Genomic DNA, 14,586 nt, shown 5'->3' with positions numbered 1-14,586 from the left:
AATGCCTATTTTTGTACCATTATAACACTGTTAGAGATTTGCATATCTCACAAAATTGTTGCTGCTATGTGAATAAATAGATGCCACCAGTGGATGGGCACACAGTGACTGGTTTTGGAGAAGAAGGTATTTTTACCATTCTGTATAATTTTAAGACCTGATGGTGGGTAGTGAGCTGTACCTCATATTGTTACTGTATAAATTATAGCAGCTTAAGTACAGGTGAATTAGTAAAGTTCTGAAGACAAAATCTGAGACATTAATCAAGATTTGGACACCTTGCAGATGCCTATATGTGGTAGTTTTGTAAGTGAGAGAGACAAAAGAAGAGTCCATTTAGTTGTGTCAGTATAAACACAGCACAGAAAGTTGTCATGACAAATCCACAGTCCTAGTTCCAAAAATATATGGCTGCATGCAATGAAATAGCTGGGTAGGAAAGAACATTCCTTAGATGTTGCATATTTCTAAACACAGCCTTGTCATGAATTAAGACTAAAGCAGAGCATTTGGTAACCTTGAATCAAATATTTATTACCACTTTACTGCCTCTATATCCCCTTTTCCAGTTGCTCAGAGGAATTACATCGGTACTACCACAGCTACTAGAACTGATACTTACTGGGAGATTGTGTTTCTGGGAAAGGTATTTCAGCCCCATAAATCAGCATTTCAATTGCTGTAACTTACATGCTCCTTATATCAGGAAATCTTCAGGAGTGAACCCTGGGAGGCAGAATGTGAATGGCAGTACAAATAACAGTTATTGTCCTTCTTTGTCTTTCCTGCTATTTCAGTTTTGTATTGTTGAAAGAGGAGGAGAATCAGTGCATCGAGTTACATTTGTCTCCTTGCAGTTTCTGTTTGGATCCCGGTGTTCATCAGAGATAGTGAAATTGGGTGGGTCCATCATGGCAATTCCTCTGGTGCAAAAGTTCAGGATGCTGCAAGTACCATTTGGGGTTTCCCATGTCCCTTTTGCACATGGCTGAACAAATTGAGAGCCTGATGCCACAGGAACCTTCCAGGGTTTCTCCTCTAACACACATATGAGCAAACGCCCCTGGAACTCAGTATGCCCACAACAAATCCATATTGGCCACGTCCTTGAAGAGAGGAGACAGTGTTCCCTCCAAGTCTGAACAATGTATTAAATAACGACTTCAAAAGATTTCTTATTCCTATAATTTCAAGCATCAAAAGCATAACAATATTTTGGTTCTTTCTTTTGTTATGTTTCTCTTCTTGTCTCAGAAGGTAATTTTTAGTTCAGGCAAGGCCAGAGACAAAGCAAAATAGATGAACTGAAACATATGAGTACCAGGATTTCCTTGGCAATGATAATCCTGTCACAGCTGTCAAAATTTACTTCTTTATCCATATGACATTTTAACAAGCTGGAAACACCACGTTAGGATAAGCAGCTATAAAGGACTTGGTCCAAAATTACTATCAACTGCAGACTCTTCCAGACAATATATGGTTTACAAATTTCACAGAAATTGCTTTACCAATACTGCATTTGATTTTGATGCTCAAAAGCTTAGCCATAACTCTTCTCTTTTATTATGGCAAAGGTAAAACATGCCGTTAAAAATGTTAATTTTGTTTCCACAGGAATCCAGAGGAAAAGATAAATGTAAAATTATTATGCTAAAAAATAAACAGTACAGGGAATTTAACTGCTTAGGCTTGGTGAGTCCTTGTGGGTTTTGTCTGTTTGTTGTTGAAAAAGAAGATGAATTCTGGAATGTTCATTTGTGTGGGTGAGATTGCCAGTGCCTGTAAGAGCTCAGCCTTGGCAAGGCAGCTTTGCAGTGCTGCACTGGTGCTGCCACATTGCAGCAATATTGCACTCCTGGCCCTAAGCATTAGCACTGAGAGAGGGCAGAACCTCTCTGTTAGTGCTGCTGCAAATGGAGATAAGAGGGACAGGAAAGGACAGAGGGAGTCACCTCCCCAGCCTCTGTATCACTTTGTAAAATACACTTGCCTTCCTGAGGTTTCTAGATATGCTAATTTAATAACCTAGATTGGATGGAACTTCCTAGGTAATTCCATTCCCTGCCAGCTTTGTGAAATTAGTACTTGTATTCTCTGTTCTGTACAAAGTTGTGGATAACATTCAGGTGTGGATGTCCCCTGTGATCTGGTTTATACCTGAAGAGGATTTTAAATATATAGCAACTGAGCAGCTTTCTGACAGGTACAGGGGAATCCAATTACTGTCTCTTCACCATCACTGCCCACTTTCCTTCTTGGCCGCCCTTTGAATGATGTGTTATTGCCTGTCTTCCCCAGCAAGGTCTTTATTCAGGATTTTTTTCAGAGCCTTATTAATGGGAGGATTAAATAAAACACAAAGTGTAACATTATCACCAGAGGAACTTCTTCAGGCTTTAAATGGCTGTGCTGCCCTGGAGGTAAGCAAAAAGTCCTGTTCACTTGTCACTTCCAGCATGCTTTATCTGAAAAGTTTCATTGGGGTCAGTGCCAAGCTGCCACAAGGACTTTATGTATTTAAATATCTTTGTCATTTCCTCACATTAAACTCTGTTCACCTTAAAAAGACACCTCTCTCACACATCTTGAAACAAAACAATTCGTGAGTATGTAGGTCAAACTACAGATAAAAAAATTAAATACATGCATTTAATATCACCATAGAGGAGGCATTTAAACTGGATAGAGCAGATTTTCAACTTTTAATTCTTGCATCAGCTATGCAATTGCTTTGTCCTGTAACTGTAAATAAGGCTCAGTTAAACCAAGCAGTGTCTCAGGTGAGCTCTGTCCTTGTGAGTTTCAATGACATTTTCAGTGCAGCAAAATAGTTTTAAAACCTTCCACCAAATAAGAATATAGCTGTTAGAACATAAGGACAGAATATACCTATATCTAGGTCTGTCCCAGTCTTTCCACTTGTTCCTAGACTGCTCAATATTAGAAACATGCAGGGCTGAAGAGACCTGCAGCTCCTGCTTTTGTCCCCTGTGGTCTCTGGAGCCAGGGATAAGTGAGCCATGACAATGATGCAGTGATTGAAGTAATTGTTATTCAGGTGTCCAAAACATCACAATAATCCTGCAGGGCTTTAATACAAATCTGTGGGCTTTTTTTTCTTTAATGCCTGTTCTATATGGTATTGTAATTATTTCCAAAGAGTTTTTCTCTCTGTTGTACCTTTTCCTCAAAGATGCAGGAGAGGTGCTAGGCAAGACTAATCTGGCATTAATATATTCCAATGCATACTTTAAAAAAAAACCCTCTGTCTAGGTCATCTATCTCGTTTTACTTGCCCAGGGCTAATGCAGGGCTGTGCTAATTATACCAGAGGATTCAGTCTTTAAAAGTGTCTGCTTGATGCTATATTTTGCAATATTGATTTTAAAATAATGCTGGCTCATGATGTTAATGTTCATTTGTACTCTACAGATCATTTCTATATAGAAGACATCATGAAAAAAAAAAAAAAAGTAGAAAAAATTGTTTGAAATTGAAAGATGACCAAAGATAAATTAATGTTACTATTAAAAATTAACTTACTTTAAAGTATGTATAAAACACCATGACCCAGTGAATAAAGTGAGCATTATTGTGTTCTTAAAAGAATCAGAACATGTTATAAGACATCTGTGTCTTGCCAGAAAGTTTTGTCCCAGAAGGGAGAAACTCCAGCAGCAGTGGGAGGGGAGCAGGGGCAGTGTAGAGTTCCAGGGAAGATCCTTGCCCACCTGAACGCAGCAAACCTGGGGATTCTGGAAACCAACCCCAAATTGCTCGAGTGTGTGGCATCTAATAAAGTACTCCTGACATTTCCTTCTTACTCTGATGGGAAAATGCATTTGCAACAGACTCAGAAGTCTTTCATTTAACATGTCAGTGTACATTCAGTTCCCCTGACTGGTGCTCCTGCAGTCTGAGCACCAGCAAAATGACTTTGAAATGCAGCAGGATTTTATCCTGGGTTAGTACTGCACAAACCAGGGCTTGATTTGGGGCAGGTACAACCACAAAGTAACACAGGAATAAAACTCTCAGTCTGTCTATGGAAATCTCATTCCCTTCCATGCTCTCTGTGTCAGTGGGACTGATTGTGAAGCTGAAAGCTTGCTCATTGTCTGCTGGAGAATTAGTGCTCCAGTTAATCATCTTTATGGCTTTATATAAAATAACATGGTGTATTTTTTATGATAATGGTGTAACATTAGGGAAGAGAAGCAAATGCATTTGTACTCTGCTTATTGTGTGCGTGTGTGTGAATTCAGAAGCTCTGTAGAACACTGGTAATTTATAAAGGAGGTGTCTACAGAGCACAAGTAGCTCAATCCTGGCTTCCAGGATAGCCACAGACTATCCCTGCCCCTCTGCTCCTGTCACGTTATTGCAAGAGATGGGTGGTCTCCCATCTAGGAGAATTATTTCTATTTTCACAGTCATCATGTGATTCTATCTTCTCTCTTTAGCATGTACTTACATGGAAAAGGAGATGCAGGGAGAGATGGCATGGAGAGACACAGGGGAAAAAAAAAAATCTTCCTGGGATTCTCTTGATGCCATTATAAAGAGCCTAATTGCCTCTGGGCAGAGGCAAAAGGTCCAGAGTTGCTAGACAGTGTATAAATTCTCCCTAAAGAGTTATGATTATTCTCAGCAAATACAGAGCTCAAATGGCTGTTAGATCATCCATGATGACAGCAATCACTAAGGGTAGAGATTCCTTAATGACTAGAATCCCAAATTACTGCATTTTCTGCATGCTATTCTGAATATTTCTCAATGCTATTTATAACATAATTAACTAAGTTATTCATGAGCATGGAAAGCCAAAAGCAGTGTGATTTAGGAATAAGAATTTAATATCATTAGCACCAAAATTTTACATATGTGCTTCCTTGGCCATGTGAATTGAAATTAATTTGATATACCTTGGTGTCTGCACCACATCACGTTAAGGACTTGCTCTTGAACCATCCTTTTGAGACTTTTCTGTGGAGATCCCTTCTGCTTTCCCTTTGGAACACTCAGCCTGTGCATGCCTCTAACACAAGGGTTTATTTTACCAGTATCTCAGTACTTTGTTAGTCCCTGTCTGAATGAAATGCAGATATCATCTCTCCGCTGCTGAGAGGTGCTCCGAGATGCACAGAGGTGTTATTGCTGCTGCTTCCCCTTCCCTTCTAAATCGAGCAGGATTTTGGTGGTGCTGCTCTGAGCAAGGGTTCATGTTTGGACTGATTGTGTATTTAGGGATGTGCTGGATGGAACGTGTTGTACTCCTCTGTTCTTCCTTCGTGTTCTACTCCTCAGTGACTGAGATGGGACAAGTGGTCCTCCTGGAAGAACAAGGAGATGTTTTGTTTGCTGTTGGCAGCTGAGTATCCAAAGCAGAGAGAATTCCAGAATTCCAGAGACTCCAATGGGAGGAAGGCAGGAGCAGATATGGGGAGGGTCACAACAAGGACCTGTGAGCTTCTAGCTCAAGCAGAGAGACTGAAAAGAGCAGACAGTAGGTACCAGGTCACAGAAAGGACGGAGAGAAACTTACAGAGGGGATGGGATGGAGTTCCCACAATCCGTAAGCCATTGGTTCATCTGAACATCAGGAGGCAAGGATCAACCTGTAGGGACAGAATCAACTAAGGAAGAGTTACTTACAAACATTAATTTCTGCTTTTTCTTCTTAAGAGCTGTATCTTAATAAATTCTGACACTTTCTTTGACTGTAAAGTTTCTCTGTGCTCTTTGGCAGGATCATACAGGGGAGGTCTTACACAGGAATTTCTCCAGGTGAGCCATTTTGAGTCTCAAGACAGCAGCTTCTTGCTTCTGTGTACTTCCTTAATCACTTCAGATGATCAAAGAACTCCAGAATGTTTATTTGTTTTATAAAAAAGGCTTGAGTTGAAAGTGTCATGGTTCTGTGTCTCACAGAACCGTTTGTATTGGGTATGTTCTCTCACAGCGCAAATCTGCTCCATTTCCAGTCAGTCTCCCACCAGGCTGGAGCCTGGGGGAGTGCATGTCTCTCCAGGGAGAGCTGAAGCACATCCACGTGGAAACTGCTCAGAAAAACATGGGCAGAGCAATGGGTTCTGTGAAGGGTCAGCCCCTGGAGGTTTGTCAGTGATGGAACGTGTGGCAGCCACCACAGACATTTATAATTGGTGTTGAATGGGTCTAGAACAGTGATTCCCATGATTTATCCCTGTCTGTTGGGCTGGAAGATGAGGTCCAATTAAGGAAGCTTTAAGTCACCATTAAAATAATATAAAGAACTAGGTAGTCGTGGATGAGAGCTACACAATTTGAATAACTTGCTATTGATTTTGCAAAAATTGATACCATCAATATGGTGGGAGTAAGTCAGCACCATTATAAATTCAGCAACTATTCCTGAAGTAAACAAGGCCACAAAGGACAGAGAGAAATCAGTGTATCTCTTTGCACTGGGAGGAATCATTTTAACAACAATCAAGTTTCAGGGAGGTCACAGATGATTTTTGGAGACCCCATGCTGATGGGTGTAATTGTCTTTAAAATACGTTTTCTGCTACTTAAGACCAATGACTGCCAGTTTTGTTATTTGTCTAAAATTGTTTGGAAAAGGGCATAAACTGTTTCATATTGAAATTGATAACTCTGGAGCCTTGCAGCTGGCTAACCACATTTCCAATACATGCAATTCATAATCTGAATATTCAAGTGCTTTCTATATTTCTGTATTGATCAAAATTTCTTTGTAAGTTATGTACAGGCTAAAAACTCAGCTATTTTACTTTATACTTTTATAAATTGCTGACAATAAGGGGACAGCTACCTGGGAGATGTATAGTATATATATAAACTGGGAAATAAATATCATACTTTCATGGCAAAATGCCATGTCCTAGTGGAGGGTGTTGTCTATAATTATATAAATAAGCATGTGAGTCTTACAAAGCAAGTTTGTGTCACTGAAGTAGGATTCTAAACCTCCCCTAGAGGTTAATAATTTCTAATTTAGAATTCTGCAGTTGCTCATGTTGCTTTTAGGGTGGAAATATTCCTGCAGGACCCATTGCACTGAAGAACTGGGATCTGGTTTGTGGCTAAGCAAAACAAAGTTGTTTGGTTTTTACTGTGTGATGAGCTGGATTCCAGGAAAGAAATGCTCCCAAATGGAAGGGTCCAGGATGAATTACCAGGGTGATTCTAGCAGTGATTGGACTTAACCTGCCTTTGCCCAGCCATGTGTAAGTACAAAAGGGCAAAAGGATTTCAAGGCAATCTCAAGCAACAATTTTACTGTGGCAAGCCACAGAAACGGGACAGACAAAATAAAGAGTGAGTTTTCATATTTCCCAAGCTTTCCTATATGCTTTTGTTAAACTCAATAATTTAGGCCAACTCCCTGCTCCTCCATGCAGATAAAAGAGCTGGGACAAGGCAGAGTAAGGGAGAGACCCAACCCACTCCAAATATCCCGGGGTGTTAAAAGAGTCCTCTTGTCCTGGATACAGGGGGATGGTGCTGGGCTGCAAAGATTCTGTGAGTACTGGCTAAAGGAATTTGTGTTTCTTATTTCAGTCTCATGTTGGAACCAGAAATAAAGTCTCAAATGGATTTCAAGGAAGGTGGTGGACAATTATCTTTTTAACTTACCTAGGGAACAGCAAAGACTGATTTGTGACTGCTCATGATTTTAGGAGTGATACATCTTTGCATAACATAATTTTCACCATGAAGATGTCCTATATCACTTTAATTGCCAATCACAGTGAAATAAGAGACAGTAAATTATTTGCATAGTCTGCTGAAATGGTAAATTGCAGGAACCGAGAGCCCCTTGCAGAAATACTTAAATCACAGAATTATACATTCACAAAGTGATTTAAGTTGGATGGGACCCTAAAATCACATTTCTGCTCCTGCCATGGCAGGGCCCCCTTCCCCTGTCCCAGGCTGCTCCAGCCCCAGTGTCCAACCTGGCCTTGGGCACTGCCAGGGATCCAGGGGCAGCCACAGCTGCTCTGGGCACCTGGGCCAGGGCTGCCCACCCTGCCAGGGAACAATTCCTCATTCCCAACATCCCATCCAGCCCTGCCCTGGGGCACTGGGAGCCATTCCCTGTGTCCTGGCACTACATCCCCTTGTAAAAGGTCCCTCTCCAGCTTTCATATTTAAATCTTCACTAAGATTCCTAATTTAACCTGAACTTAAACTAGCTCCATGAGGAGTCTGCATATTTTCTCTGATTATGATAGAATTATTACATTATATGTCAGCATGTAAAAGATTATTTTTCTTCTAACATATATTTTTGCCACCCAAAGAGCACTGACTTAGCTTTTTTTACAGCACAAAATCTATATGCTTGTTTATGAGCAGTGGATACAATAATAAGCTTCACTTCTGACTCTGAAGACCTGCAGATCTAAAATTCTTTTCTATATAACAGCTATCCACATTGGTAGACACTAAAAAGAATAAGGTCATACTTAGCTAAGGTTTATGAGTGCAATTTCCTATCTAAATGAGAAAGCATTTCCATTTGAAGGCAAGGGGGTATTATTATGGACTCTCTTACTGTTTTTCCTACTTGCTATTATAGGCACTCTTCAGCTAATGCTTCCAGTGCATTCACTTACAAATGCAGTTCAGGTCTACAAAACATCAAAGCCATAATGACACAATCTTTTTGAAGTCTTTTATCAAGCTACTGAGGTTGACCTATTTAATTGTGCAGCCTAAGATGATCCGGATTGCCTGGAAGAACACATCCATGCTCTTAGAGCTTTGATTTGTACCCTGGAACAGTTTACACAAGGGCACAGCCTTAGCAGGAGTAAACTGGTATTGCTCAGTTGAATTAGAGACAGTGGCCATAGTTCCAGTAGCTCGTGATCTGTTAACCCTCCAGAGAAGGCAAACAGATTAATTGCACATGGTTTTCCTTGCTTACATATTTTGGAGTGTCCAGGACTTTACCAAAGGGCTCCAGCACAACTCACAAGTGGTATTTGTGCCCCTTGGTGAGTGCTCATAGAGCTGATACTAGAAAGCATCTTCCTGTGATGGGCTCTGGCAGAAAAGTACTATTGTTCATAATTTTACAAAATGTAAGTTTAATATTACTTTTTTTGGAAGCAGTTTGTTTATTTTCATGCAACAGTTTGCAGTGCGATCAAAGCATGAAGAGGATTTGTATCTGAAGCCTGTGCAGCATCCCAAAGGGCTGTAGCCACAATCAAGTCTTAGGGCCTACAGTTTGTCACTTCAAATCAAACTGAACTTGGATGTCTGCCGGAGCTTTGATCTCAGTCAAATCGTGGTTCTCTGCAATCCTTCAGGGATATTTCACAAAGATTAAGCATATCCAAATTCACAAAATTAGAGCAGATTTTATCAGAATTAACAAACCCAGTGCAGAGTTCTCTGAATGGAACTGAAGGCATGAGAATCATCTACTTGAGCTGCTGACAGGAAGAAAATTGATCTCAGTCTATCTTTACAGTCGAGAGCAGAGTCAAATGCCTGATAGATTGGGTACATTGGCAACATACATCATTGCTCAACTGATTTTTTGTCTTTTTAATGAATATAATGTTCAAGGAAAGTGCAGGGATTTATAGCCCTTATTCATCATCTCGAATTTTAGCCAGGTTCAGCACAGAACAGAGGATACTCACAGCCATCTGATGGCTATTGAAGTGAACTGAATCACTGGTCATAGAATACCCACAGCCCCAAAATCTCATTAGAAGAATTTGGACAGTCACACACAGAGCGATACAGAGGAGTCCAGAGATGACAAAGATGTTTTTTTGATTTGTCAGATGTAATTGTCTGCAGTGAATTTGTATGCATTTTTCAAAAGATTTGCAACAGTTTAGCAAACTTGGAAAAGAACAATAAAAGCCAGATGTGGATAAAGGCTGGCTTAGAGGGACAGAACAATTCTTTACACTTTTGGCTATTGTGGCGAGAAAGAAAGAGAAACTTTCCCCATAATAAAGCATAAAATAACTTGGAGTGATGGTCTGACTTTATAATGGCAAAGTTATGAATTCAGTCTTGGAAATACTTTGTTTGATGTGCAACTTTGCAAATCAAAATAACCCACTGGTCTTCTAGGGATCGCTTTTGCAAGCAAGGTTTAATACATGTAAGATTAAATGTGTGTATTAAGCATTTTTCTTATGTTATTTTTATTCTTTCTATTCCCCATATAGTTTACCTGCATGTATGTGTATCTGTGTGTTTTTAACTGGAATTAATTCACCACAGACTCTCAGTATTATATTTCAGAGCATGTTCCTCAGACATTTGTGTTTTAAGGTGATTGTTACACTATATTGCCTCTATGTATTGGCCCAACCAGTGTTTGCCAAAGGGTTTTCTCTTATAAACAAAGGGAAATCACAGGAAAACAGTTCCTTGACTTCCAGGAACAGAAGATGAATGCGGAGGACCCAAATGAGGTTTATATTGATCCAGCAGAGCATGAAATCAAAGGTAAGGACAGAAAATGAAGTGAGGAGGGTAGTTGTTCTGAACTTTGTAGGCTGTGATTAAATTGTTATTGAGCCCTGGAGCAGGCTGCCCAGAGAGGCAGTGGGATCTCCATCCTTGGAGGTGCCCAGTCTGTGGCTGGACATGCCCTGAACAGCAGGGCTAAGATGGTGCAGCTCTGAGCAAGGAGGGCTGGGCTATGAAGTCGCTGGAAGTCCCTGTCAGCCTCCACTCCTTTGGGATTTTATGGAATCTTAGTGTGTCTACACTAAGATTTCCAAGGATTCAACATTAGCCTTGTTGGCACTTTAGAAGAGCCATCAGCTGCCATTTCTGCCACTCAGCTGTAGAAGGTCCCATGCTCCACTTAACTCTGATCAGTGTGACTCTGTAGTTTATACAAAAATCATTCCTAGAGCTGGGGTTTTTCACCGTGAGGATCAATTTTAATGGGTCATGTACTCAGAGGCACTGACCAGCACCTCTCAGTGTTTTATCCCAGAGCTGAAAACATTGGGTCCTACCAGGGACTGCTTGCAGGACAAGCAGGAACTCTTGCAGCAGCAGAGAACTTTCACTTGGCCACACATATCTGTTTGTCTCAGATTCAGTCAAAGAGAGAAACAGAGAGTTTCTAACCAGGCAGAAGCCTGGGAATCTGTTGGAAAAGAATGTAGATAAGGTTCTTTTTCTCTCTTGTTGTTCACATTGTTTATAGTTAAATCTATCACTGTGTGTCAAGCACTCTGCACCAATGGTGTGGATTGTTTTCACTTCATGACCAATGGAGTTGGTCTGCACGAAGCTCTGTATAAAGAGCAGTGCATTTTGAAATAAATCAGAGATTTACTCTCAGCCTTCTGACTCAGTCTCCTCATTCCCATCCTGCCACAACAGTGTCACATATCTGTGGACATATTTAGATAACACACATTCAGAGGTGTGTGCAGGCTGCCCTCCTGTCCCACACCCCGCTCTGAGGAGCATTTCCAGTGTGGAAGCGGCACAAGCCCAGGTGCAGCACACACCAGCTGTGCCCCTCTCAGAGGGATGCTCCCAGCCCTCTCCAGGTCACAGGAGCATGGCAGGACCTCCAGCCCAGTCTGACCTGCCAGTGTGTGCCCTGGGGCCACAGCATCTCTGTGATTTCTCAGGGTTCTGAAGGTCAGGGTGACCCTGAGATTGTGGAGTCTTTTCTCCCCAGCCCAATGCAGCCAAAGAAGGAGCCTGGAATGCTCCGATTGCGCTTTCAAGGTTGTTTATTTTCCCTTATCTAAACATTCTTTCTCTGACCTGCTGAGCTCTGCCCAGAAAGGAAGCAATGGCATTCTGCTCACGAGCCTTGGACAGCTCCCACCTTGTATACTCAGAACTATGTGTCTGTGTTTACAATTCATTACCAATTCCCATCACCCATGTTAGACTGTGAATCTCTACCTTGAGCCAATAGGAAAGTGTCACCATCACACCAAGACATGGAGGACAAGAAGAAGGCCAGGACACATCCAAGTTCCTCCATCTTGTACCCCCTTGAACCCCATTCTAAAAAATCCAAGATTTCTACTTTTCCACCCTGTGTTAATTCAAATATCACACTACTCAAACCCCTGTGGCTTGCAATCTCTCACACAAAATTGGCAGCTTTTTCCACAGGCTGAAATCGAAGCCACAGATGTTTTTGACTTCTTGCCAGGGTCTCTGAGACCCTTGCCAGAGGGATGACCTGGACTCTGACATATCTCCAGCTGTCTGTCTCAGCGGGTGATTTATCACCACAGCCACACTCCTCAGTCAGGAGAACGCCTGACAGAAGGAGTTACTCTCCAGAGTGGGGACAGTTTACTTTTTCCTGCTGCTCTCCTGGGGCTGCATCCCTCCTGGGCCATTCCCAGCTTGCAGGCAGAATGAGTTTGTAACAGTAAGGAAAATGCTTGCTTTGCAATAGTTCATTTTAATCTCCTGTTCTTCCCAGTGATCCTCCTATAATGATCTAAATAGTGAAGAGTGTGTTGCTGCTGCTTGGAACAGAGGGAAGATCAAAGGTCTGTGTATCTACAGTTTTTGTCTAGTTAGTGAGGTGGAAGGGTAGCAAGGCAAGGACAGCAACTGCCAAGAAGAGAGAGAAGCACTGTAACTAAAACAAAACCAGTAACAAATTCACAAAAATCTGAATTTACTGTTTCAGTCCTTTGTTGTTTAAAGGAAAAACAAAATCTTTAGGAAACCAGTGGGAAAAAATTGCAGCATGATTTTAGGGGCCAGAGGTGTCCCTGCACATTTTAAAAGCAGATGCACTTGGTGATCTAGTAAGATGCTAATTCCTGCTTTTTGTCACTTCTTTCAGACACTCAAGGCATGTGTCTGTCTCCTCTCCCCTATTTATATGCAAGCAATTTAACTTCAGGTGAATTGTGAATTATTGGAAGGCCAGGAACTAATACAGCCAGGGACTAATAAGCCCTTAATTCTGCACTTTCTGGTGTAGGGCATAGCCTGCTGCTCTGTTTATTTCCACTGACGAAACTGTGAGGCTGCAGCATTCTGACCTCGTGCATTGTCTCTGCCAGGGACCTCATTTTGACTGTTGCCTTGATGTTTCAGACTATCTGAGATTTCTGTTTGCTGCAGATAGAGTTTTGAGGTTTTTGTTAAGCAAGTACACTTTTCATCAGGATCCAAAGGACAGAGAGAGTTTTTTTGGTTTTTTTTTACTTATTCCTTCTTTCAGATCCCATCAATGAGCAGAAATTATTTTCTTGTGTAACTGTTGATTCCAAAATATTAAGTATTTGTGTTGAGAAACCTTTTGCAGTTTTCTGCTTTGACAGCTGGCTTCTGAGCACCCTCACTCATGACTTGGAAAAAAGTTCATCTTGATATTGCACTTGATGGCTATGGCTTGTGATATCTCCTATCCAGCTGGATCATCACACAGGATTGTATCTCTGCTCAAGCCCTGTCAGCTCAGAGGAACATCAGACATTCTGTCCATTCCTGTTTCTGCAGCAGATCTCCATGGTGCTTTCTACTTTATTACTTTGGAGAGCCAAAATCCAGTTACTCTTTGGTTGCTTGGTGAATGATTTTATCCAAGGTACCATTAATAATAGCTAAAGTCAAACTGAATTGAGTGTATTCCCTGCTGAATGTCTGTTAAAGACAGGAGGTTAAAGTGAGGTGCAGAGGACATTTTCATTTTGTAAGTGAGAGAATTAAGCAGGTTATCTGCAGTCCCTCTTCCTTTCTTTTTCTATAACTTTAGACTGTAAAGTGCATAAGCCAAGTTTGTTTCACAGATGGCCAGTGTAGGAGGTCAGACATGGCTTTTAGCTAAAAGCATGAGGTATTTTTGTGAAGACTTGTATGAAGAGTTTTTGCTTATTTCTTTGCAACCATAGGAGACTGAGCTGACTAGGCAGTTCAGAAAATCATTCTGAAAGAATAAAGTTTTGTGCTCTGTTCCCAGATGGTTGCAAGTGTCCCATGTGGGAAACATTCAGGATATTTCTTTTTGCTGATAAGTTTGTATTTTTGTTCTGATTTTTACAAGCTAGCACAGTAGCCACTCATCAGTGAGGATTTTGTAACATCCAAATAAAGCACAGATGTGTTTTAATCCCATTTGTAAGGATAGGGACTGAAAGGTTTAATCAACAGGCAGAAGATCACAAGGGAAATCAGAACTAAAGCCTGAAAGGTAACACAGACTTCAGTCTAAAGACTCCAAGCACAAGATCACTTCAGTCTCTCTCCTCTGTAATTATGAGGTGGAAAATCCCAGAACGATGCCAAATCCTATCTGAAGTATTTTAAAAAGTAAAGCACATTCTGAATAACACTTTGCATATCCCTAAATCTCTACAACAAATTGTTGAGGTGAAATTTCCTAAAATATTTGTGTGACATTCCAGGCTCTGCAGAAGCCAGTAAAAATATTCACCCTGTCCCTAAGAGAAGGAAGTCAATGTATCATTATAGATAAAGCAAATGAAGAAGGTTTTCATCCTCTTCACCTGTGTAAGTCTGGCTGCAATGTGCTTCACAAGGGAGGGAATATGGCTGGTGGCTCCAGACAGGAGGAGACTTTTATTT

The sequence above is a fragment of the Lonchura striata genome, chromosome 11, assembly GCF_050655825.1.
Source record: "Lonchura striata isolate lonStrDom1 chromosome 11, ASM5065582v1, whole genome shotgun sequence".
NCBI lineage: Eukaryota > Metazoa > Chordata > Aves > Passeriformes > Estrildidae > Lonchura > Lonchura striata.
This window is presented reverse-complemented; position numbering follows the sequence as displayed.